The sequence below is a fragment of the Cupressus sempervirens genome, chromosome 8 (assembly GCF_028749045.1).
Source record: "Cupressus sempervirens isolate cs-2001-9-10 chromosome 8, ASM2874904v1, whole genome shotgun sequence".
NCBI classification, from domain to species: domain Eukaryota; kingdom Viridiplantae; phylum Streptophyta; class Pinopsida; order Cupressales; family Cupressaceae; genus Cupressus; species Cupressus sempervirens.
Genome location: NC_143125.1, coordinates 480,038,413 through 480,056,182, shown reverse-complemented (window position 1 = coordinate 480,056,182; position 17,770 = coordinate 480,038,413). Strand labels below are relative to the sequence as shown.

The window sequence follows — 17,770 nt, the reverse complement described above, 5'->3', positions numbered from 1 at the left end:
GAATTTGATAATACAATGCCAAAGAAATTGTATATAATTGTTGAGAATAAGTGGCATTATTTCTTGAACATGGAAAAAGAAATAAGGGAATCAACATTAGCACAAGTTATGTTAGAGTTATCAAGGGGACAAATTACCAAGGCAAACAAGAAGTATGGAAATCAATTTGCACCCAAATATAGAGTTTTTAGCATTCTATAGAACAAGATTGAGGATGTTGTCAAGAAATCCACCCAAATGTAGAAGTTAATATATGGATTGACAACTGTCAAAGAAGGAGAAGAAGATCCCTTTGAGGGAAGAAATAATGAGGAAGAGGATGAGGACAAGGAAGAAGGAACAGAAAAAGAAAAAGAAGATACCAGTGTGGAGGAGACACCAAGGAAGTTAGATGAAATGGCAACAACTGATGAGCAACAAGTAGAACAAAGTGTGCAAGACACACAATTGCTAGCCATGAGCCCTCCACATGACACAAACACACCTACAAAAACCATAACAATGACAGATGTTCCTAATAACTCACCTCTAAACATTAATCCATTAACTGCAAAGGATCTAAAAAAGATACTTGACCAATCCACGTTGCAAGCAAGATCATGTGAGAGTCCTATATTGGCCAGTGTTGAAGAACTTCATAAAGCAGTAGCCAACAGAATAAGGGATAAGGTGAATACACAAGAACCACCTTCTACCATCTCTACAACTACTAGTGCTCAACCAATAATACAATCAGATGATAAATCTACAAAGGTGGACACTACTATAAAAGTTGGCATTGTTGATACAACTTCGACTGCAGAAGTAAAGGAGCCTACAAAAGAACAAGCAAGATAGGGAGATGTTTCTATACCTAATGCATGAACACAAGGTGCACCACAATTAATTATAATTGATCAAGGTAGGTCTAATGAAGACAAGGGCATAACAAATGAGAAGGGACAATAAGTCATATAAGCATTGGCAAATCTACCAAAATTTGGCTCTCCAACAAAATTCCTTTAGAGACTGAGCACTGATGCAATACCATTGTAGATTTCAAAACTAGGCTCCAGCTCATCCAAGGTTTCCAAGGTATTTCATTATGGTGATGCACTTTTAGATGAAGAAATAATGATATCAAAATATGACTATGTAAATATGACATTAGAACAAATAAATATAATGCAAGAAGTATTGGAGAGAAAGAACAATCAAGAAATACTCAGGAAAGAGTACAAACAAAGGCAAGCACTTCAAGAGATCAAAGAAATCTTTTTAGATGCTTTTAGCTTGCAAACACCTAATGAATCTAAGACTATACTAGAACAACTATCATAAATTGTTGAACAAGTGAATAATGAAGACCAAGAAGCAAATGTTAAAGTTATGGAATGGTCTAAAAAGAAATTTCAAGGGAAAGTCAATGAGAAAATATCTAGTGATATAGCACTAGCACAAGTTGAATTGGCTACCAAAATTGAGAAAGTGAAGAAGGTACTTGAGAACATATTATCATTGTACACAAAATTGTGTGATACCACACTCTTTACACAAGAAACAAGCCATAGGATTCTGAGTCTGGAAATAAACTTGAAGATATTAGGTATGCAATTACCCCAAAACCCATCTCAGAGTGAGAAGCATTTTCATTTAATGCTTCATACACAAAATCAACTAGCTATGTTAATAGCAAAAGAGGCTACCATAAGAGCCAAGTTGATTAATATACAAGCCTCCCTTACACCTCATATGGAAATACTCCAAAAGGAACTAGCTTATGTAGAAATAGTGTTAAAGAAAGATCCCAATCTTTCAACTTTGGATGGACTAGTTCACCTTGCAACAGAGACAACCATCCAAATAAAGTCCTTAGATATCACATTAGACAAATGGGATGCTTCTCTGAAGGTTATAATGGAAATCCACAAGACCTTTTTGGACAAATACACAATCAGTGTATAAATCCTTTGACATCAGTGTCAAAATGGGGGAGCTAATAAAGAGCAAATAAGGGAGACAAATGTGCAAGCAAGAGGCATAAAGAGTAAGGGGGAGCAAACAACAATAGAGCAGAAGACAACAAATTGCAACAGAGTAGAAATAGAGCATATCAGATAGATAAAGAGTATCAACATTTTTAGAGAGTATCAACAAGAGGAAAATCTACTCAGAGAAGAGAGGAGATTTTGGATACAGAACATGCACATAATGTTGGAATATTCAAATGTGGAAAGAGTACTTATGAGGGGGGGGGGGGGGGGGGGGGGGGGGGGTGAATCAGAAGTACTAAAATTTGTCCTATAAAACTTTTATGTGGAAATAAATTGCATGCATGTAAATACATTAAGTAAACATGAAACTAACACATGCATCAATAACACATAACACCTGAAATTGGTAACCCAGAAACCCTCCAGGAATAAGAAGGTAAAACTGGGGTGGGGATGATACCCACAAAAATTACTGCAGCAATATTGTTTAACCACTTCTGATGGTTTGCCCTGTTAAAGGCCTGCCCTGTTAAAGGCTTTACACTGTGTCAATAGTGACCTGGTTAGAGGATTTACAAACACTTAACATGAAGTGTCACCCTGTTAAAGGATTTAATCACCTATCTCTAGGATCAATGAAATAACTGTTAAGCTAACCTATCACCATAGGATTTCCATGCTAATACAATGGCTAGAAAGTATTAGGTAAAATGAACCTGATAGTTTACAATCCTTGATTGCTGAATGCAGGCTCTGTTCTGCTTCGTCTGATCTTGATCCTTTGTGATCTGATATCTTTCGCTTCTAAAAATAGTATATCAACCACTCTATATCTTCTCCTCTATATCATCATCTTTATCATCTCCTTCTCTATCATGTCTTCTCTATGAGATATCGTCTTCCTTATAAAGACATTCAAGGATTTAGGGTTAGGTCTGGATCTACGATCCATATTCAATCTTCATTTCCACTTAATACTTATCTTTTGCTGATTGGTTGCATGCCTTTATCATTTTTCTTATTGGTTGCATGCAAATTACATAGGAAATATAAAAGATTCGATCTGATCATTAAATCCTTCGAGATTTCCTTATGTCGGCTGTAAACACTGTTTTCATCATAGTTTGTGCAATTCCAAACTCTTATGCTGATATCCTGGATTAGTCAGCTCCTGAAATATTTCTGTTGCTCGACACATGCTGTTCTACTAAGTTACTCGACACTTACACAAAATTGTGTTACTTGGCATCTAAACTTTACTTGGCACCTAATCTTCACTCGGCATTTACACTTTACTCGGCACCTACACTTTACTTGGCACCTGAAGATTACTCGACATCTATTGCACTCGAAACCTATTCTTGATCTTGGTTAAGTGTATTGACACTTAGTTGTCAAATTTATTCTTTAAGCTAACAATCTCCCCCTTTGACATGAGTGGAAAAAACACTTAACCCATGTGACTCAGTAATTAATCCTTCATTCAAACTTTGCTTCCCAAAATTTGCTTTCTCCCCCAAAATTCCAAAATTTGCTTATCTCTGCTATCTCCCTATCAAAATTTCAAAATTGGCTATCTCTGTTATCTCCCCCTTTTATTATACTTACTCCCCCTTTTATTATACTTATCATTTCATTCCTGTACTCAACTTCTTTCTTTAATTACTTATTCTCCCCCTTTTTTGACACTTATGTCAAGGGTCTTTATAATGAAATGCCATATTTGGCCAAAAATGTGCTATTTACTTCAAGGAGTATCTTCAAAGCTGCATCCCAATTCGCTAATGCGACATCTAATGTCTTATGCTGGATGGCAATCTCTGCTGCTAGGTGTACAAGTCCATCAAATGAAGAAAGATTGGGGTCTTTCCTAAGGACTGTCTTTGCATTTATTTGCTCCTTATGAAGTAATCACAAATGAGGAGTAATTGATGATTGCATTTGTATCAATTTGGCTTTTGTAGTGGCCTCCTCTGCTGCCAAAATGGCTAGCTCTCTTTGTGTGTGAAGCGATTGGACAAAATGCTTCTCACTCTGAGCTAGATCTGTAGGGAGTTGCACACTAGAAGTTTTCAGATTGCTTTCCAAACTCAGTATCTTCTGGCTAGTGTCTTGTGTGAATGTTGAAAAATCACACAACTTGTTGTACAGGGAAAAGATGTTTCCTAGTACAATTTTAACTGTTGTAACTTTCTTTGCCAGTTCTTCTTGTTCTAGTGCTATATCACTGGATATTTTACTGTTTACTTTTCCTTGGAACTTCTTTTCTGACCATTCAAGTAACTTTACATTTGTTTCCTGGTCTTCATTAGTCACCTGGTCAACTATATCAGAAAGTTGTTCCATGATTGGTCTTGACTCATTTGGAGATTGTAAGCAAAAAGCTTCTGTGAATATGTCCTTAATTTCATTCAATGTACGCTTATGCTTGTATTCCTTTCTTAGTGCTTCTTGTCTCCTTCTTTTGCCTAGTGCACTCAGAATTTCATTAATCTTTTCTTCTGTAAGAGTGCTAGATTCATAATATGGGATTTTAATTTCTTCATCAAGCTCAGGAACTCCATAGTGAAGTCTCCTGACTGCTTTTGATGAACTTGAGCCTGGTGTTCTGATTTTCAGCTGTAATCCATCTGTGGTCGGCTGCTAAAGAGTTTGTGTTGGAGTCCCAGATTTGGGTAATGTAACCAGTGTTTGTATTGCAGTCTCCTCCTTTTTCCGTGTCTCTTTTTCTTCAGCTTGAGTATCCCCTTTTTGAATGCTAGATGGGGTTGAACTTGGTGGCTGTTCAGATTTTTCTTTTGTTTCCCTTGCTGCTGTACTTGGCACTTGGAGTGTATCAGTACTTATACTTGGTGAAGGTGGTGGTGGAAGGAATAGAATACCAGTAGGTGGCATTTGTGCTTTTACCCTTGCTTTTGCTTTGACTTCTAGATTTTGTAATTCATCAACACTGACCAATATAGGATTTGAACTTAATTTTGCTACTAAAGATGATTGGTCAAGGATTTCCAAATCCTCTACAGTTAATGGATTGATGTTTTGAACTGAAATTTCTGTAACATCCTTTATTTTTATGAAATCTGCAGGTGTGATGGTGGCATGAGGAGGACTAGGAGGAGATACCTATATGTCTTGCATACTTTGATCTTGTGGCTCAGCTGTATCTTTCTCTTCCTCTTTCTCCTCATTGAGTGCCTCTCCTTCCTTTTCTCCTTTACTCTCCTTCTCCACTAGTTTCTTCTCTTTTATTTCTGATGCTCCCTTTTCTTTTATCTTGGCAATTGCTTCTGCCTTATATTCCTCATTATATACATCTTCAATCTTCTTGTAAACTATTTTCCACAATCTTGTGGATTTGGTAACTACCTCTTCAATTTTATTTTGTAGAATACTGAATGCTCTATACTTGGGAGTGAATCTGTTATTATGCCTTTTTATGGCATTTATTATTTGATCTCTAGTCAAATCAGGCAACAATCTTGCCAATGTTGACTCCCTTATTTCTTTTTCCATTTTTAAACAAAAATGCCATTTATCCTCTATGATTGTATACAGTTCTCTCGGCATAGAGTCATCTAATTTTACAGGTGTGTGCTTATATTCAGCCATCATAGCATACATAGACTCCTCTAATTTATTTTGCTCTCCTTTGGTGAGCTTAGAAAAATTCAGATTCTTTAATCCTTTCAAATCATTATTTCTAATTTCTATACATAATTTATCAACATCAATCTGGGGTATTTGTCTTACCTCTTGAGATTGACTGTTGTCTTCTGACTTTGTTTCCTCCTCATTTGTTTCACGCTGGGGAATGAATTTCCTCTTCTTTGACTCAGCAGCAGTATTCTTTGAGTCTTTCTTCTTCCCTTTAGCCTCTTCTTTTTCTTTTTGAGTTGTGGCCCTTGTGGTTGGTCTTTTTGGTGCTGGGGCAGCTACTTTTCTCCCCTTGGATTTAGGAGCAGATGGAGTTGTGGTCTTTTTCTTGACTGGTGCTTCCTTGGCTACTTCAACCTCAGCACTTTCCTCTTTGTCTCCTTTTGACCCTTGATTCTGATCCTAAAGTTTGTCTTCTTCTTCTTCAATGACTTCTTCTTCTTTTTTAATGTCATCTCCTTCTTCTTCTGCTGTCCCTCCTTCTTCTACACCAAAATTTCTTTTGATTTGTCTTACCATTTTCTCTTTCTTCTTTACTGCTGAAGCAGTCTTCAACTTTGTTATTATCTTTGATTTGACAACATCATAAGTTCCAAAGATTTTTGCATTTTTGTCTACTTCATCTGAAGTAAGGCTGTTATTGCTGCAGAGGCTTGATCAACATCAAGTTCATATCCTAGTGGCCTAAGCCATCTTATTCTAGGTATAACTGCTTGCACATAAGTATAATCTATATCTACAAGAAAGCAAATATCTTTTTCATATTTCTCAGTCATTGAAACTAGAATTCTCATTCTTTGTTTCATGGACTTTTTGAAGTCCTCAAAATAACCAGTCATTTGGGCATCAAAATTTTCACCCATCTGTTCAATGTATCCATTAATTTGTTCAACAATTGTTTTGTCTGGATTCCATTTAACTTTCCCTATAGAAGGAAATTCTTTCATCAGATAGAAAAACATACATATCAAAACTGATCCAAATTTACATTGAGCTCCTTTGCTCTTCCTTATAGCTCCCAGATTTTCACTAATCTGTTGAAACATGAGTTCTGCCAGATCATAAGTGTGATCCCTTTTTATTATCTTGTATGCAACATCAACTGCTATACAAGGTACACTATTTAATCTGCTTGATTGATAGAATTTGTGTGAAATAATTCTTACAGCAAAGTCTAGTAGAGGATCAGTGACTGTGTCGATAGTCATCCCTCTATTATTCCATTTTGCACCTGTATTTCTCCCAATTACTTCCCTTTTGTCACTTCGCAGGGTCTTTGGCTGATCTAGGGTTGGAATACCAGTAACCCTATGAACGATTTTCTTGGTGAATTTTACTGGCCCTGACTCTAACCAAAAAGCTCCGTTATGTATTCGGCTCAAAACTATCCATACCCATTCTGTTTTGAAGACAGTTGGAAATGCTAGGTTTTTGGTTAATCCTTTTCTTTGTACAATGGAAAACTCATTTTTTAGTACTTTGTTTTCACATAATTTATCATATGCATTATGAATTTCTAAGTCTCCTATGGCACCAATTTTACAATTGTAGCATCTGCGAACATCTTCTACCATAACAACTTTATCCGGAATAACTGATAATGCACCTACAGGATCATTCTTGTATGCTACTTCAGGTATGGGCTTAAATTCAGGTTGTTTTACCTCGTTGCTAACCAACTGAACTTCATGGCTTTCTAAACCCTTGGTGGTTCCTGACCCGGATGCCATTGTTTTCCAAACTAGGGTTTTATCATTCAAACAAGTTTGTGAGACCTACGTAGCTCGGCACTTAAGAGAAATACCTTGAATCAACGAGATCATTGTTGGAATCTTTCACGAATTGCTTCTGAACTTTTCTTGATCTTCTTCGCTCCTTTTTTGGCTTTGCTTCTTGATCACGATGTGAAAAACTGATTGAAATCGTGATAATATACCCTGATTTCATCGCATTAAATGCTCAACTACCAACTTGGCTTCTGAAGAAATTTCAACCTAACTCGGCGTCTACTAAATTTCCTTTCTACTCGACTTCCATTGGAGTTTTTTTTTAAACTCGGCATCGATTATCAGCTCGGTCGCTGTTGGGAGTTCGACATCTGTTTTGAGTTTTGACTCGATATCCAAAGGTAGCTCGACATCAACATTTAGTTTTCATCTTGACATCTTGTTTCATGTAGATTTATACTTTGAATTGCTTCTTTGTCTTGGGACTGATGTCTGATATAACTTTGTATATCAGTCCCATACACTTCTCATGCTTAGTTTGATGAAGTGTGATCACTTGACCCATTGGGTGAAGTGATCCCTTCACTTGATGTATTGCACTCATCTCTCTTTTTCCAAGTCTTGTTCATTTGCCCCCTTATCTTTTCAATATCAATCTTTTCTTTGCCTTTATTCTCTTCAAACTTGGGTGCCTTTGATCTTGTAGGATAGTTTTTGCTGATATGACCAGTTTTCAGACAACTGAAACATGTGGTTTGGTTCAACCATCTTTTGTAGTTCCCTCTGAAATGTGTTCTTATGCAGTTCTGTGATGTATGTCCATATTCTTGACAATAATGACAACTGTACCTGGTATTGTAATCCCAATGACGATGAATTTCTTTTCCTTCTATTTTTGCTAGTTGATTTGATGTCCACATAGGTTTTGATCTGCATTCAAATGCCCTATGTCCATACTTATTGCAATTATAACAATGTCCATCAAATCTCTGAGTCCTTGTGAAATTGGATCTGCAATCTTGTGTCATATGTCCTTGCATGTTGCATTTGTGACAGAAACTCTTACTCTTGGGTGTGTTTGGTTGATTGAATCTTCTGCTCCTGCACACATTAGCAGTATGTCCCTTCTTATTACAATAATGACAAGTGGGTTTAGTATTCTTACCTTTGTCACTTCTTTGTTCATCACTTTTTGATGATTCTCCAACTTCAGTGCTATTGTAACCAAGTCCTGATGTATCATGGGCAGATCTTGGAGTTTTCAGCAACTGTTCAAAATACTTGATGGCTTCACTTGACTTGTTGAGATTTTCTGCTACCTCTTTTTCTCTGTTCAATTCATTCTGCATTTGTTCATTCTACATCTTTAGAGTAGAGATCTCAATGTCCTTCACATTGAGTTCATGATGAAGGTTCATCATTTGAGCAAGTGTATCCATCTGCATGTTTGAGATCCTTATCAGTTCAGTACATTTTTCTTCAAGTCTGTTTGCAAGATTCCTTTTGTCATTTTCCATCATGACCTTATCATCAACTGCTCTTTTCTTTTGTTTTGTAATTTCACATATCATTATGGCCCATGATTCATGTTCCATCTTGAGAGATCTAATCTCTTCTGCTTGAACTTCATTTTTCTCCATCAGTTCTGCTATTGCTGCATCAAACTCTTTGGTATCTTCGTTGGAAAATATGTTGGTGGTATCAATTTCCTTGTAGTGTATATCATTCTCAGCTATGGCCAGATCTTTCCTTTTTTTAAATGAGTTTCTCAAATTGATTCTAAATTCCTCCAAGCTATGTAGAGCAAGTTGCACATCTATCACCTGATTTTCAATGATCTTTCCAAGTTTGAAAGCTTCCATCTCTAGATCTTTTCCTCCAAGCTGTTAAACTTTTCCTTAGGAGAACCTGGTAACGCTCTGATACCAATTGTTGGAATATTCAGATGTGGAAAGAGTACTTATGAGGGGGTGGGGGGGTGAATCAGAAGTACTAAAATTTTGTCCTATAAAACTTTTATGTGGAAATAAATTGCATGCATGTAAATACATTAAGTAAACATGAAACTAACACATGCATCAATAACACATAACACCTGAAATTGGTAACCCAGAAACCCTCCAGGAATAAGAAGGTAAAACTGGGGTGGGGATGGTACCCACAAAAATTACTGCAGCAATATTGTTTAACCACTTCTGATGGTTTGCCCTATTAAAGGCCTGCCCTGTTAAAGGCTTTACACTGTGTCAATAGTGACCTGGTTAGAGGATTTACAAACACTTAACATGAAGTGTCACCCTGTTAAAGGATTTAATCACCTATCTCTAGGATCAATGAAATAGCTGTTAAGCTAACCTATCACCATAGGATTTCCATGCTAATACAATGGCTAGAAAGTATTAGGTAAAATGAACCTGATAGTTTACAATCCTTGATTGCTAAATGCAGGCTCTGTTCTGCTTCGTCTGATCTTGATCCTTTGTGATCTGATATCTTTCGCTTTTGAAAATAGTATATCAACCACTCTATATCTTCTCCTCTATATCATCATCTTTATCATCTCCTTCTCTATCATGTCTTCTCTATGAGATATCGTCTTCCTTATAAAGACATTTGAGGATTTAGGGTTAGGTCTGGATCTACGATCCATATTCAATCTTCATTTCCTCTTAATACTTATCTTTTGCTGATTGGTTGCATGCCTTTATCATTTTTCTTATTGGTTTCATGCAAATTACATAGGAAATATAAAAGATTCGATTTGATCATTAAATCCTTCGAGATTTCCTTATGTCGGCTGTAAACACTGTTTTCATCATAGTTTGTGCAATTCCAAACTCTTATGCTGATATCCTGGATTAGTCAGCTCCTGAAATATTTTTGTTGCTCGGCACATGCTATTCTACTGAGTTACTTGACACTTACACAAAACTGTGTTACTCGGCATCTAAACTTTACTCGGCACCTGATCTTCACTCGGCCTTTACACTTTACTCGACACCTACACTTTACTCGGCACTTGAAGATTACTCAGCATCTATTGCACTTGGCACTGATTCTTGATCTTGGTTAAGTGTATTGACACTCAGTTGTCAAATTTATTCTTTAAGCTAACACATAAACTTAGGGGGAGTTACAAATTTTTTTGAGGTATATAGTCTATTACAAAATTTTGAATTTTTTTGAAGTTTTGTATATATGCCAAACTAAGAATGTATTATACTCAAGAAGATTAGATTTTTTATATACAGTTAAGTGTTTTTGACACTCATGTCAAAGGGAGAGATTGTTGATCTCAGATTGGTTTTGACAATTGAGTGTAAACACACTTAAGATAGTTACTAAGTTTATGCCGAGCTAGTAATACATGTCGAGTATAATATGTATAGATGTCAAGTTGCAATGAGTGTTGAGTCACTCAAGTGCCAAGAAAATAGACCATGCCAAGTGATTCAAGTGCCGAGTGAATAGTTGATGCCGAGAAAGTTCAAGTGCCAAGCAAGACAAAATTACAGTATGCGCTAAGCATCAGTATTATCAAGTGTTGAGTAACATAGAATGGACCTAGTTGTTTGTGATGGCACAAACAATTATGTAAACCATTTTTATGCCGACTTTTGGATAGATCTCAAAAATTTTAAAGATAAGATCGAATCTATTTGGTTTTCCTATGCAATCAACATGCAACCAATCAAAAAATTTGAAAGGTCAAGTGACAAAATAGATAAATCTTAGCTGTAGATTTATACCTAACCCTAAGCCATTGAAGTATTTATAAGGAAGATGAAGCTCCATAATTCATAGAGGATGCAAGCGAAGAATAGAGAAAAGAAAATGGGTGAATTGATCAGAAAACATTCAAGGTGACTTAGCAGAGCAAAATAATAGTAGAATCAGTTTGTAAAATAGAGGATCAACAATACAATATTATTATATCAAATAAAGAGGATCAAGATGGACTGAATTGAGATATGAAATAAGTAATACAAGATTGTAAGTTGTAAGATCAAACATACTATTGTTACTTTCTAACAACTGTATCAACATGATGAAATCCTTTTGATTAAGGTTGACTTAATAGTCATTGTGAAATCCTTTAATAGGGTGACATTCCAAGTGAATGTTCCAAATCCTTTAAATAGGTACACTTCTAGTAGGATGTGAAATCCTTTAACAGGGTAGGATCTAATGATCCTTTTTAAGCTTTTAATAGGGTAGGCCATTCATAGGGCAGATCATGTTTCATGGTCAAATTTTGTAACCCTAACAAGTTACACTTTATTGCTGCAATAGTAAAAAGTTGTGGGTGTCATCCCCACCCCAGTTTTACCTTCTCATTTGGAGGGTTTTTGAGTAATCATATCTAGTGTCAAGTGTTTGTGTGGATGCATTTACTTTATATGCTATTTCAATATGTTAAAGCATGTATTGTTTGAAATTAAAAGTTTTATTGGTTAAATATTAGGACTTTTGATTCACCCCCCCCTCTCAAAAGTATATGTTTCCCATTTGTAATTCCAAAAATTGTTTCTACCATTCTAAAAGAAAGGGTAAAGGAGAGGAAATTGAACTAGATGAGGAAATAATTATTACAATTTGAGATATCTCTACCCTCACTCTTGATCAAATGGATACCCTAGGAGAAATATTACAGAAGAGAGCTAAGCAATGAAAGCTTAGAGAAGAAAAGAAGAGGGAAAATCAAGTCCTTGAGGACATAAAGAGAATATTTGTTGATGCTCTGAGTATTGAGGTTGATAGTACTCAAGCTATTCTTGATCAGCTAACTAAAACTCTCCACAAATTCAATAAAGATCTGAATGGACATGATAAACTACTGTAAAGGGCTAAAAGAAAATTCAAGAATAGAGTATTGGAAAAAGTTGCATAGAAAGTTGCAATAGATCATGTAGAGTTATCTACTATTCTTGTTCCACTAGAAATATCTGTTAATAATGTTATTTCACTATTTGTCAATTTGAGTGACACATCTATCTTCACAAAGGAGATCAAGGATAAATTGTCTAAGATAGATGAAGATATGAAGGAAAGTGTACACCAGTTGTCACAAGTTATAGTTCTACACATTTCTCAAAGATTAGATATCTGACAAATCTACAGGTAGAATTATTAAGGGAAGAAGCTAGAATCAAGGCCACACTTGCAAAAATTTAGGACATGACTCTTCCAAACATGGATGCATTGTAGAAACACATTGCACATGAAAAGACATTCATCCATGACAACAACTTCTCCATAGCTAATCACATGATGGAATTATTAGTAGAAGTTTAGATTGCCTTACATGCAAGTAAGGTACTATAGGAGAATTGGGAAAAGACTATGGTACTAATTCTGAAGGTATATTCTGATTTCTTGTCACATTGTGATATTAACATATAGATATTATACACCTTTGGTATTTATGTAAAAAAGGGGGAGAAGTAAATATGTTTAATATATAAAGAGGAAGAAGATATTGTAAAAGGAGGAGAAGATTACTATACTCTAAATATATGTATATAGGAGAGATATATGTATGGGGTAGTAGTATAGTATTATGAAGATACTTGTACAAATAACCATAAAGTATCTTTAAAAAAGAAATTTTAAAAAATTAGAAAAATAGAATATGCTATCAAGCTACAATAACAAGAAGTCAAAACTGAGTTGAAAACTTAGAATGATGATAAAGGAAGTTTTTTGACTTATAGTTTTTGAAGCTTAGATTTTTGGTTTGATAAGTGTTTTTGTCACTAATTCCAAAGGGGGATATTATTGACATTAAGGTCAATTTGTCTATCAATGACTTAACACTTAGTCAATTAGTTACATTGCTACTGAGCTCTATAGTTGCTACTAAGCTTATCATTCACTCTGTTGGTCTGATTTTTACATATTAATTTTTCTTAGAATCACGGTGAAAAAATTAGATATGAGTTCTTTTGTTAAGTTCTAGGGTTTTAGGGTTTTGGTCTTGTATTTCTGATATCTTCTAAAAATTGTGTAAAACCCTAGGTCTTACCTTTTAAATCTTATTCTGGCGTGAAAGTCTTAACAACAAATAAATATTCTTTCCTACCTATGTCAAGGTCATTGTTGAGTCCTTTTGAAAAATCTTATCCCATTTTCAAATCTTGTTAGGATCAACGGATGTCGCATACTTGCTATAATAAGTTGCAAGGTTGTTTCCTATAGCGATGTAGCAACCATTGAAGAACTTTGTTATGGTACTAAAGAATGAAGTCTGGCATCGAAAAAGGGTGCATTGGAGTCACATGCTATCTCTCAGGATTGTAAGTATCAAAAAAGGTGCACAAGGAGGAATTTGCAAATGGTGTCACCAGAATTGAGGTTTCTCCGGTGACTCGCTAAGTCACTATCAAAAAATCTATGCGACCTACTGGTAGTGACATAGCGAGTGCCCAAATTTTAAAGGTAGTGACTGGTTGGAAGGTTGTGATGTAGTGGAAATTTTAAAAGAGATGGGCCCCGAAAAAGTGATTTTTTAGAAATGAGTTGTGCAGATTAAATGACACGCTGGCATCCTACTTATCATTAATAGGCTGAAAGTTTTGATTTTGCTGGAGCTTGCTATGTTGCTACCGAGAAGTTTGTGATTCTTGCCAGTAGCAAGGTAGTGACATGCCTAAAAATGAAAAACATAGCAGAGTCAAGGAAAAATGATGTCATTGAAATTAAATAATATATATGTGTGCTAGCATGTTAGGCTAGCTTAGTGACAGTAGTATCTTGGACCCACCCCCATGCATAGAACATGTCAATGATTCTAAATTGTTAGATCAAGCATAAATCGACGATACTCATTAACTCGCCTTAGAAAGGTGCTCGAAAGTTATCTATAGCGAGGTAGCGAGTGAGGGACCCACCATTTTTCTCTTAAGGGTTGTATCAAATGTCTGCCATAGGATCAAAGAAAAATAATTGGTTATCGCTAACTCGCTATAGAAAGATGTGTGAAAGTTATGCATAGTGAGGTAGCGATTTGATGACACATGTCCCCAATATTTAGGGGGCTCGTCGGAGTGATGAGCATCGAATTTGAGATTGACATGTGGCAAAGGGGGAGGAGAGAAAGAAGAAAATGATTTAAAAATCAAATTTCAAACAATTCTCCAATGCTCAAATTTTAAAATTGAAATATTTGAATAGTTTGACTATATGAGCTTTCTAAAAATTTTCAATTTTAAATATGCTCTATTCAGTCTGGGAGGCATATTTTTCAAAATGGTTTCAGGGAGGCATCCAAAATGTATAGTGTAATATACCGTTGAAACTAGAAAAGAGTGAATTTTCCATTTTTGAAGTTAGATTTTGTGTAGGTATCAGTCAGTAATAGCTAGTAGAGGTTTTTTTTTTTGATTTTGAGGGTTTCACAATGAATTGTGCAATTTTAATGTTGCAGATGAAATTGCAATCAGATATAGATATATTTTCATCTGATTTGACTTGTCCAACAATTTGAAGGATGAATTGAATGTTTTTGAAGGTGGTGGAAGCAATTGTATTCTTGCCAAAAACACAAGTGAATTTCAAGGCAAAACAGATATGACAAGTAAAAATCAGATTTTGAAGTACTAGTACAGTTTGTAATCCAGTCCTGATATTTTCTCCATAGGATATTTTGTAGATTATTAAAGTGGAATTATATCAAATATTTTGGCATCATTTATGAGTTCAATTGCAGGTAGTTAAAGGATGATTAGTTTTAGCAACTTTAGATTGAAGACATTCTCAGTGGGATAGATGTCATTTCCAGATTATATTTCTTGAATATATTCTCTCCTATATATCTTCCTTGTCTGCTCATTGTAAAGGGTTCTAATTTTTTTGGAGATTTTCTGAGGATTGTGAGACCAATCTAGTTCTAGAGTTAGAGAATTTCTTGATAGTTGTGATACCAATTTTCCCAGTGTTCCTTTGATATGAACATCGATATTGTATTTCTTTTGAAGCATTCATATGTCAGAGTCAGTTCTTTGTGTATTTTCTGAATTTTGATATGCAGATGATGTGTTGGTTTCAAGGAAATTAATGCAAGAGCTTCATTTCTTTAGTTTCATTCTAATTCTCATTTCCTTATTTTGTTATTTACAATCATATGTGTTTAAGAACTAAGAGCTTGAACTCAATTGCAATCCTTTCAGATTGTATGTTAGGATAAACTTGCTATTGGAACAAAGAAGCCAAGTAAATGCTTGTTTATACTGATAGGGTTGTGGGTTACACCAGGAGGATATTACCATAAGTATGAGAGTTATCATGAAGATTGATGTCTATTTGCAAGTCAAATAGATAGATTAGATATTTGAATACATGAGTATACTTTAGGTATCCATCTGTATGTGAAGGTTTAGTTGGTGCCCAATGTATAAGGGACTGGTTAGCTTGAAGGATACATGTTCTTTGTTGTTGCATACCTAGGTTATGCTAAGAAAATTAAATCTTTAAATGAATATCAATTTCCCATTTTATGTATTGAAGAGCTAGAATTGTGGGTCATGGCTTATTTTTTTTTTCTTTCTTTGGTTGTAGTTGGCTTCTATAATTAGGAAAATTGGCAGCAAATTGAAGAAGAATATTGACCATGTCTGCTATATGGGATAGTCTTGCATAGAAGAGTATCAAGTTAATAAGATGGTATCCCTTAGGTTTTCCCACCTTGGCTTAGTAGAGCCTAAAGTGAAGTGAGTCCTGATGACTCTATTAATTGGTCCAGAACTAAGATGTAGCCTTGCTGAACATAGGATTTAGCTCATCCTTAGGCTTGTCCTTGGTCTTTGTTTCTTGGTATCAAGTTTAAATCTACCTGATATGTTCTTTACAAGAAAGAACTCCAACAACATGGTGACTCTGCTGGGGAATTACATTTAGTGTTTCCATAAATAGTGAATTATTTGAGATCTGTGTCCTGTTGTGTGGAGTTGCAAATATTTCATGAGAAGATTCTCGTGGGTCTAAAAGTTGTTTACATTTGGTTGAAACTATTAAGTGGAGTAATTTTGATTGTCCACTCAGCAAATTTATTCCCATTCTGATAGGGTGGGTGGGGACTCAAATGGTTAACTAGTGTTAGTTTCTTGAAAACTGTTGTCCCAAATTATGGAAAATAAAATAAATACATGGGAAAATGTGAGGAAAAACCTGAGAATCAAATTACAAACTGATCTCCCTCCTAGAGGAAGACAAAATTGGGTTGTGAAGGGAAATTAGATGTAGAAAGGAAGCTATTCACAGGAGCAACACTAGTGCATTTCACCCTAAATCGCGACCAAAAATTGTGATCAAGTTTTTAAAATGGGTTGGTTGGTCGCGTTATAAAGAATTTTTTTTTTTTTTGAAATAACAAGCCCACATTGGTCACAATTGCGACAAATTAATTTTGTCAAAATTGTGACACACACGACAACATAAAACAAAAAAAAAGGCAAAAATGTAATTCACATTTCATTTGGCAAAGCTGCGAGTCCGGTCTCCATCAACATTGGCGTGAGGGGAGCTACTAGTCTGGTCTCCATCAACATTGGCACGAGGGAAGCAAAAAGGTCCGATCTCCATCAACATTGGTGTGAGGGAAGCAAAAAAGTCCAATCTCCATCAAAAAGGGCACAAGGGCACGTCTGCTATAGATCATTGATGGGTGCGTTTGATTGTAGAACATTGTAATAAAACTTTGTTGTGACTTATTGCTATGATTGTAGACTTCCATTTATGCTTTCTTGAATGTCATCACCCTTTTGTTTTAGCTCTTGTTCTTGCCACCTCCTTCATGCTTCGATCACATGGTATTTTAAAGTTTTTTTTGGGGTTTTTCTTCCACTTTTTATTATATGAAGTGTATCATCTCATTAGATTCTTCACTCATACTATGCGAGTTTCCATGAACTGCCTATTTGGATTATGTTCATGATCTCAACTATTAGGGGAAACTTTGCACACTCTGTCTTCTCTCGACTGTTTAGGGTTCTAGAATTTTGAATGCTTTTGATCTCCTTAGGGCTTGAAGAGCCTTATCTTTATCAGGTCTTCTTCCTTTGAAATGGATGTCATCTAAATTGACACTAAGTTTCTTATCAAATGCAATTGGCTACTTTGCATAATTTACACTAATAGAAACAACAACACCAACTACTTGTTACTTTGCAAGGAAAAAGTGAGCATCTTCTGCACCCCTTTCACAACTTTCATGCAATCTTTTGTGTCTATTACAAAGTGCACTCCACATTTAATGATTCGTCTTGATAGAAGTCCTCTCCTTGGAAAATAACAAGCTTTTTCATTCTTGAATAGGGCTTGACTACTATTCTATTTATCCTAGGAATGCCATGTAAAACTCTCTGCCATATACTGACATATTCAGGCTGTATTGTGTTTTTTAATGGACACTTTTAATGG

The 17,770-nt window shown here is 35.4% G+C and overlaps 1 pseudogene; it reads right to left on the bottom strand.

The window, feature by feature from the left end:
• Window positions 1–17,770, bottom strand: part of LOC149543307 (protein CTR9 homolog) — a 106,845-nt pseudogene that overhangs the window by 14,848 nt on the left and 74,227 nt on the right.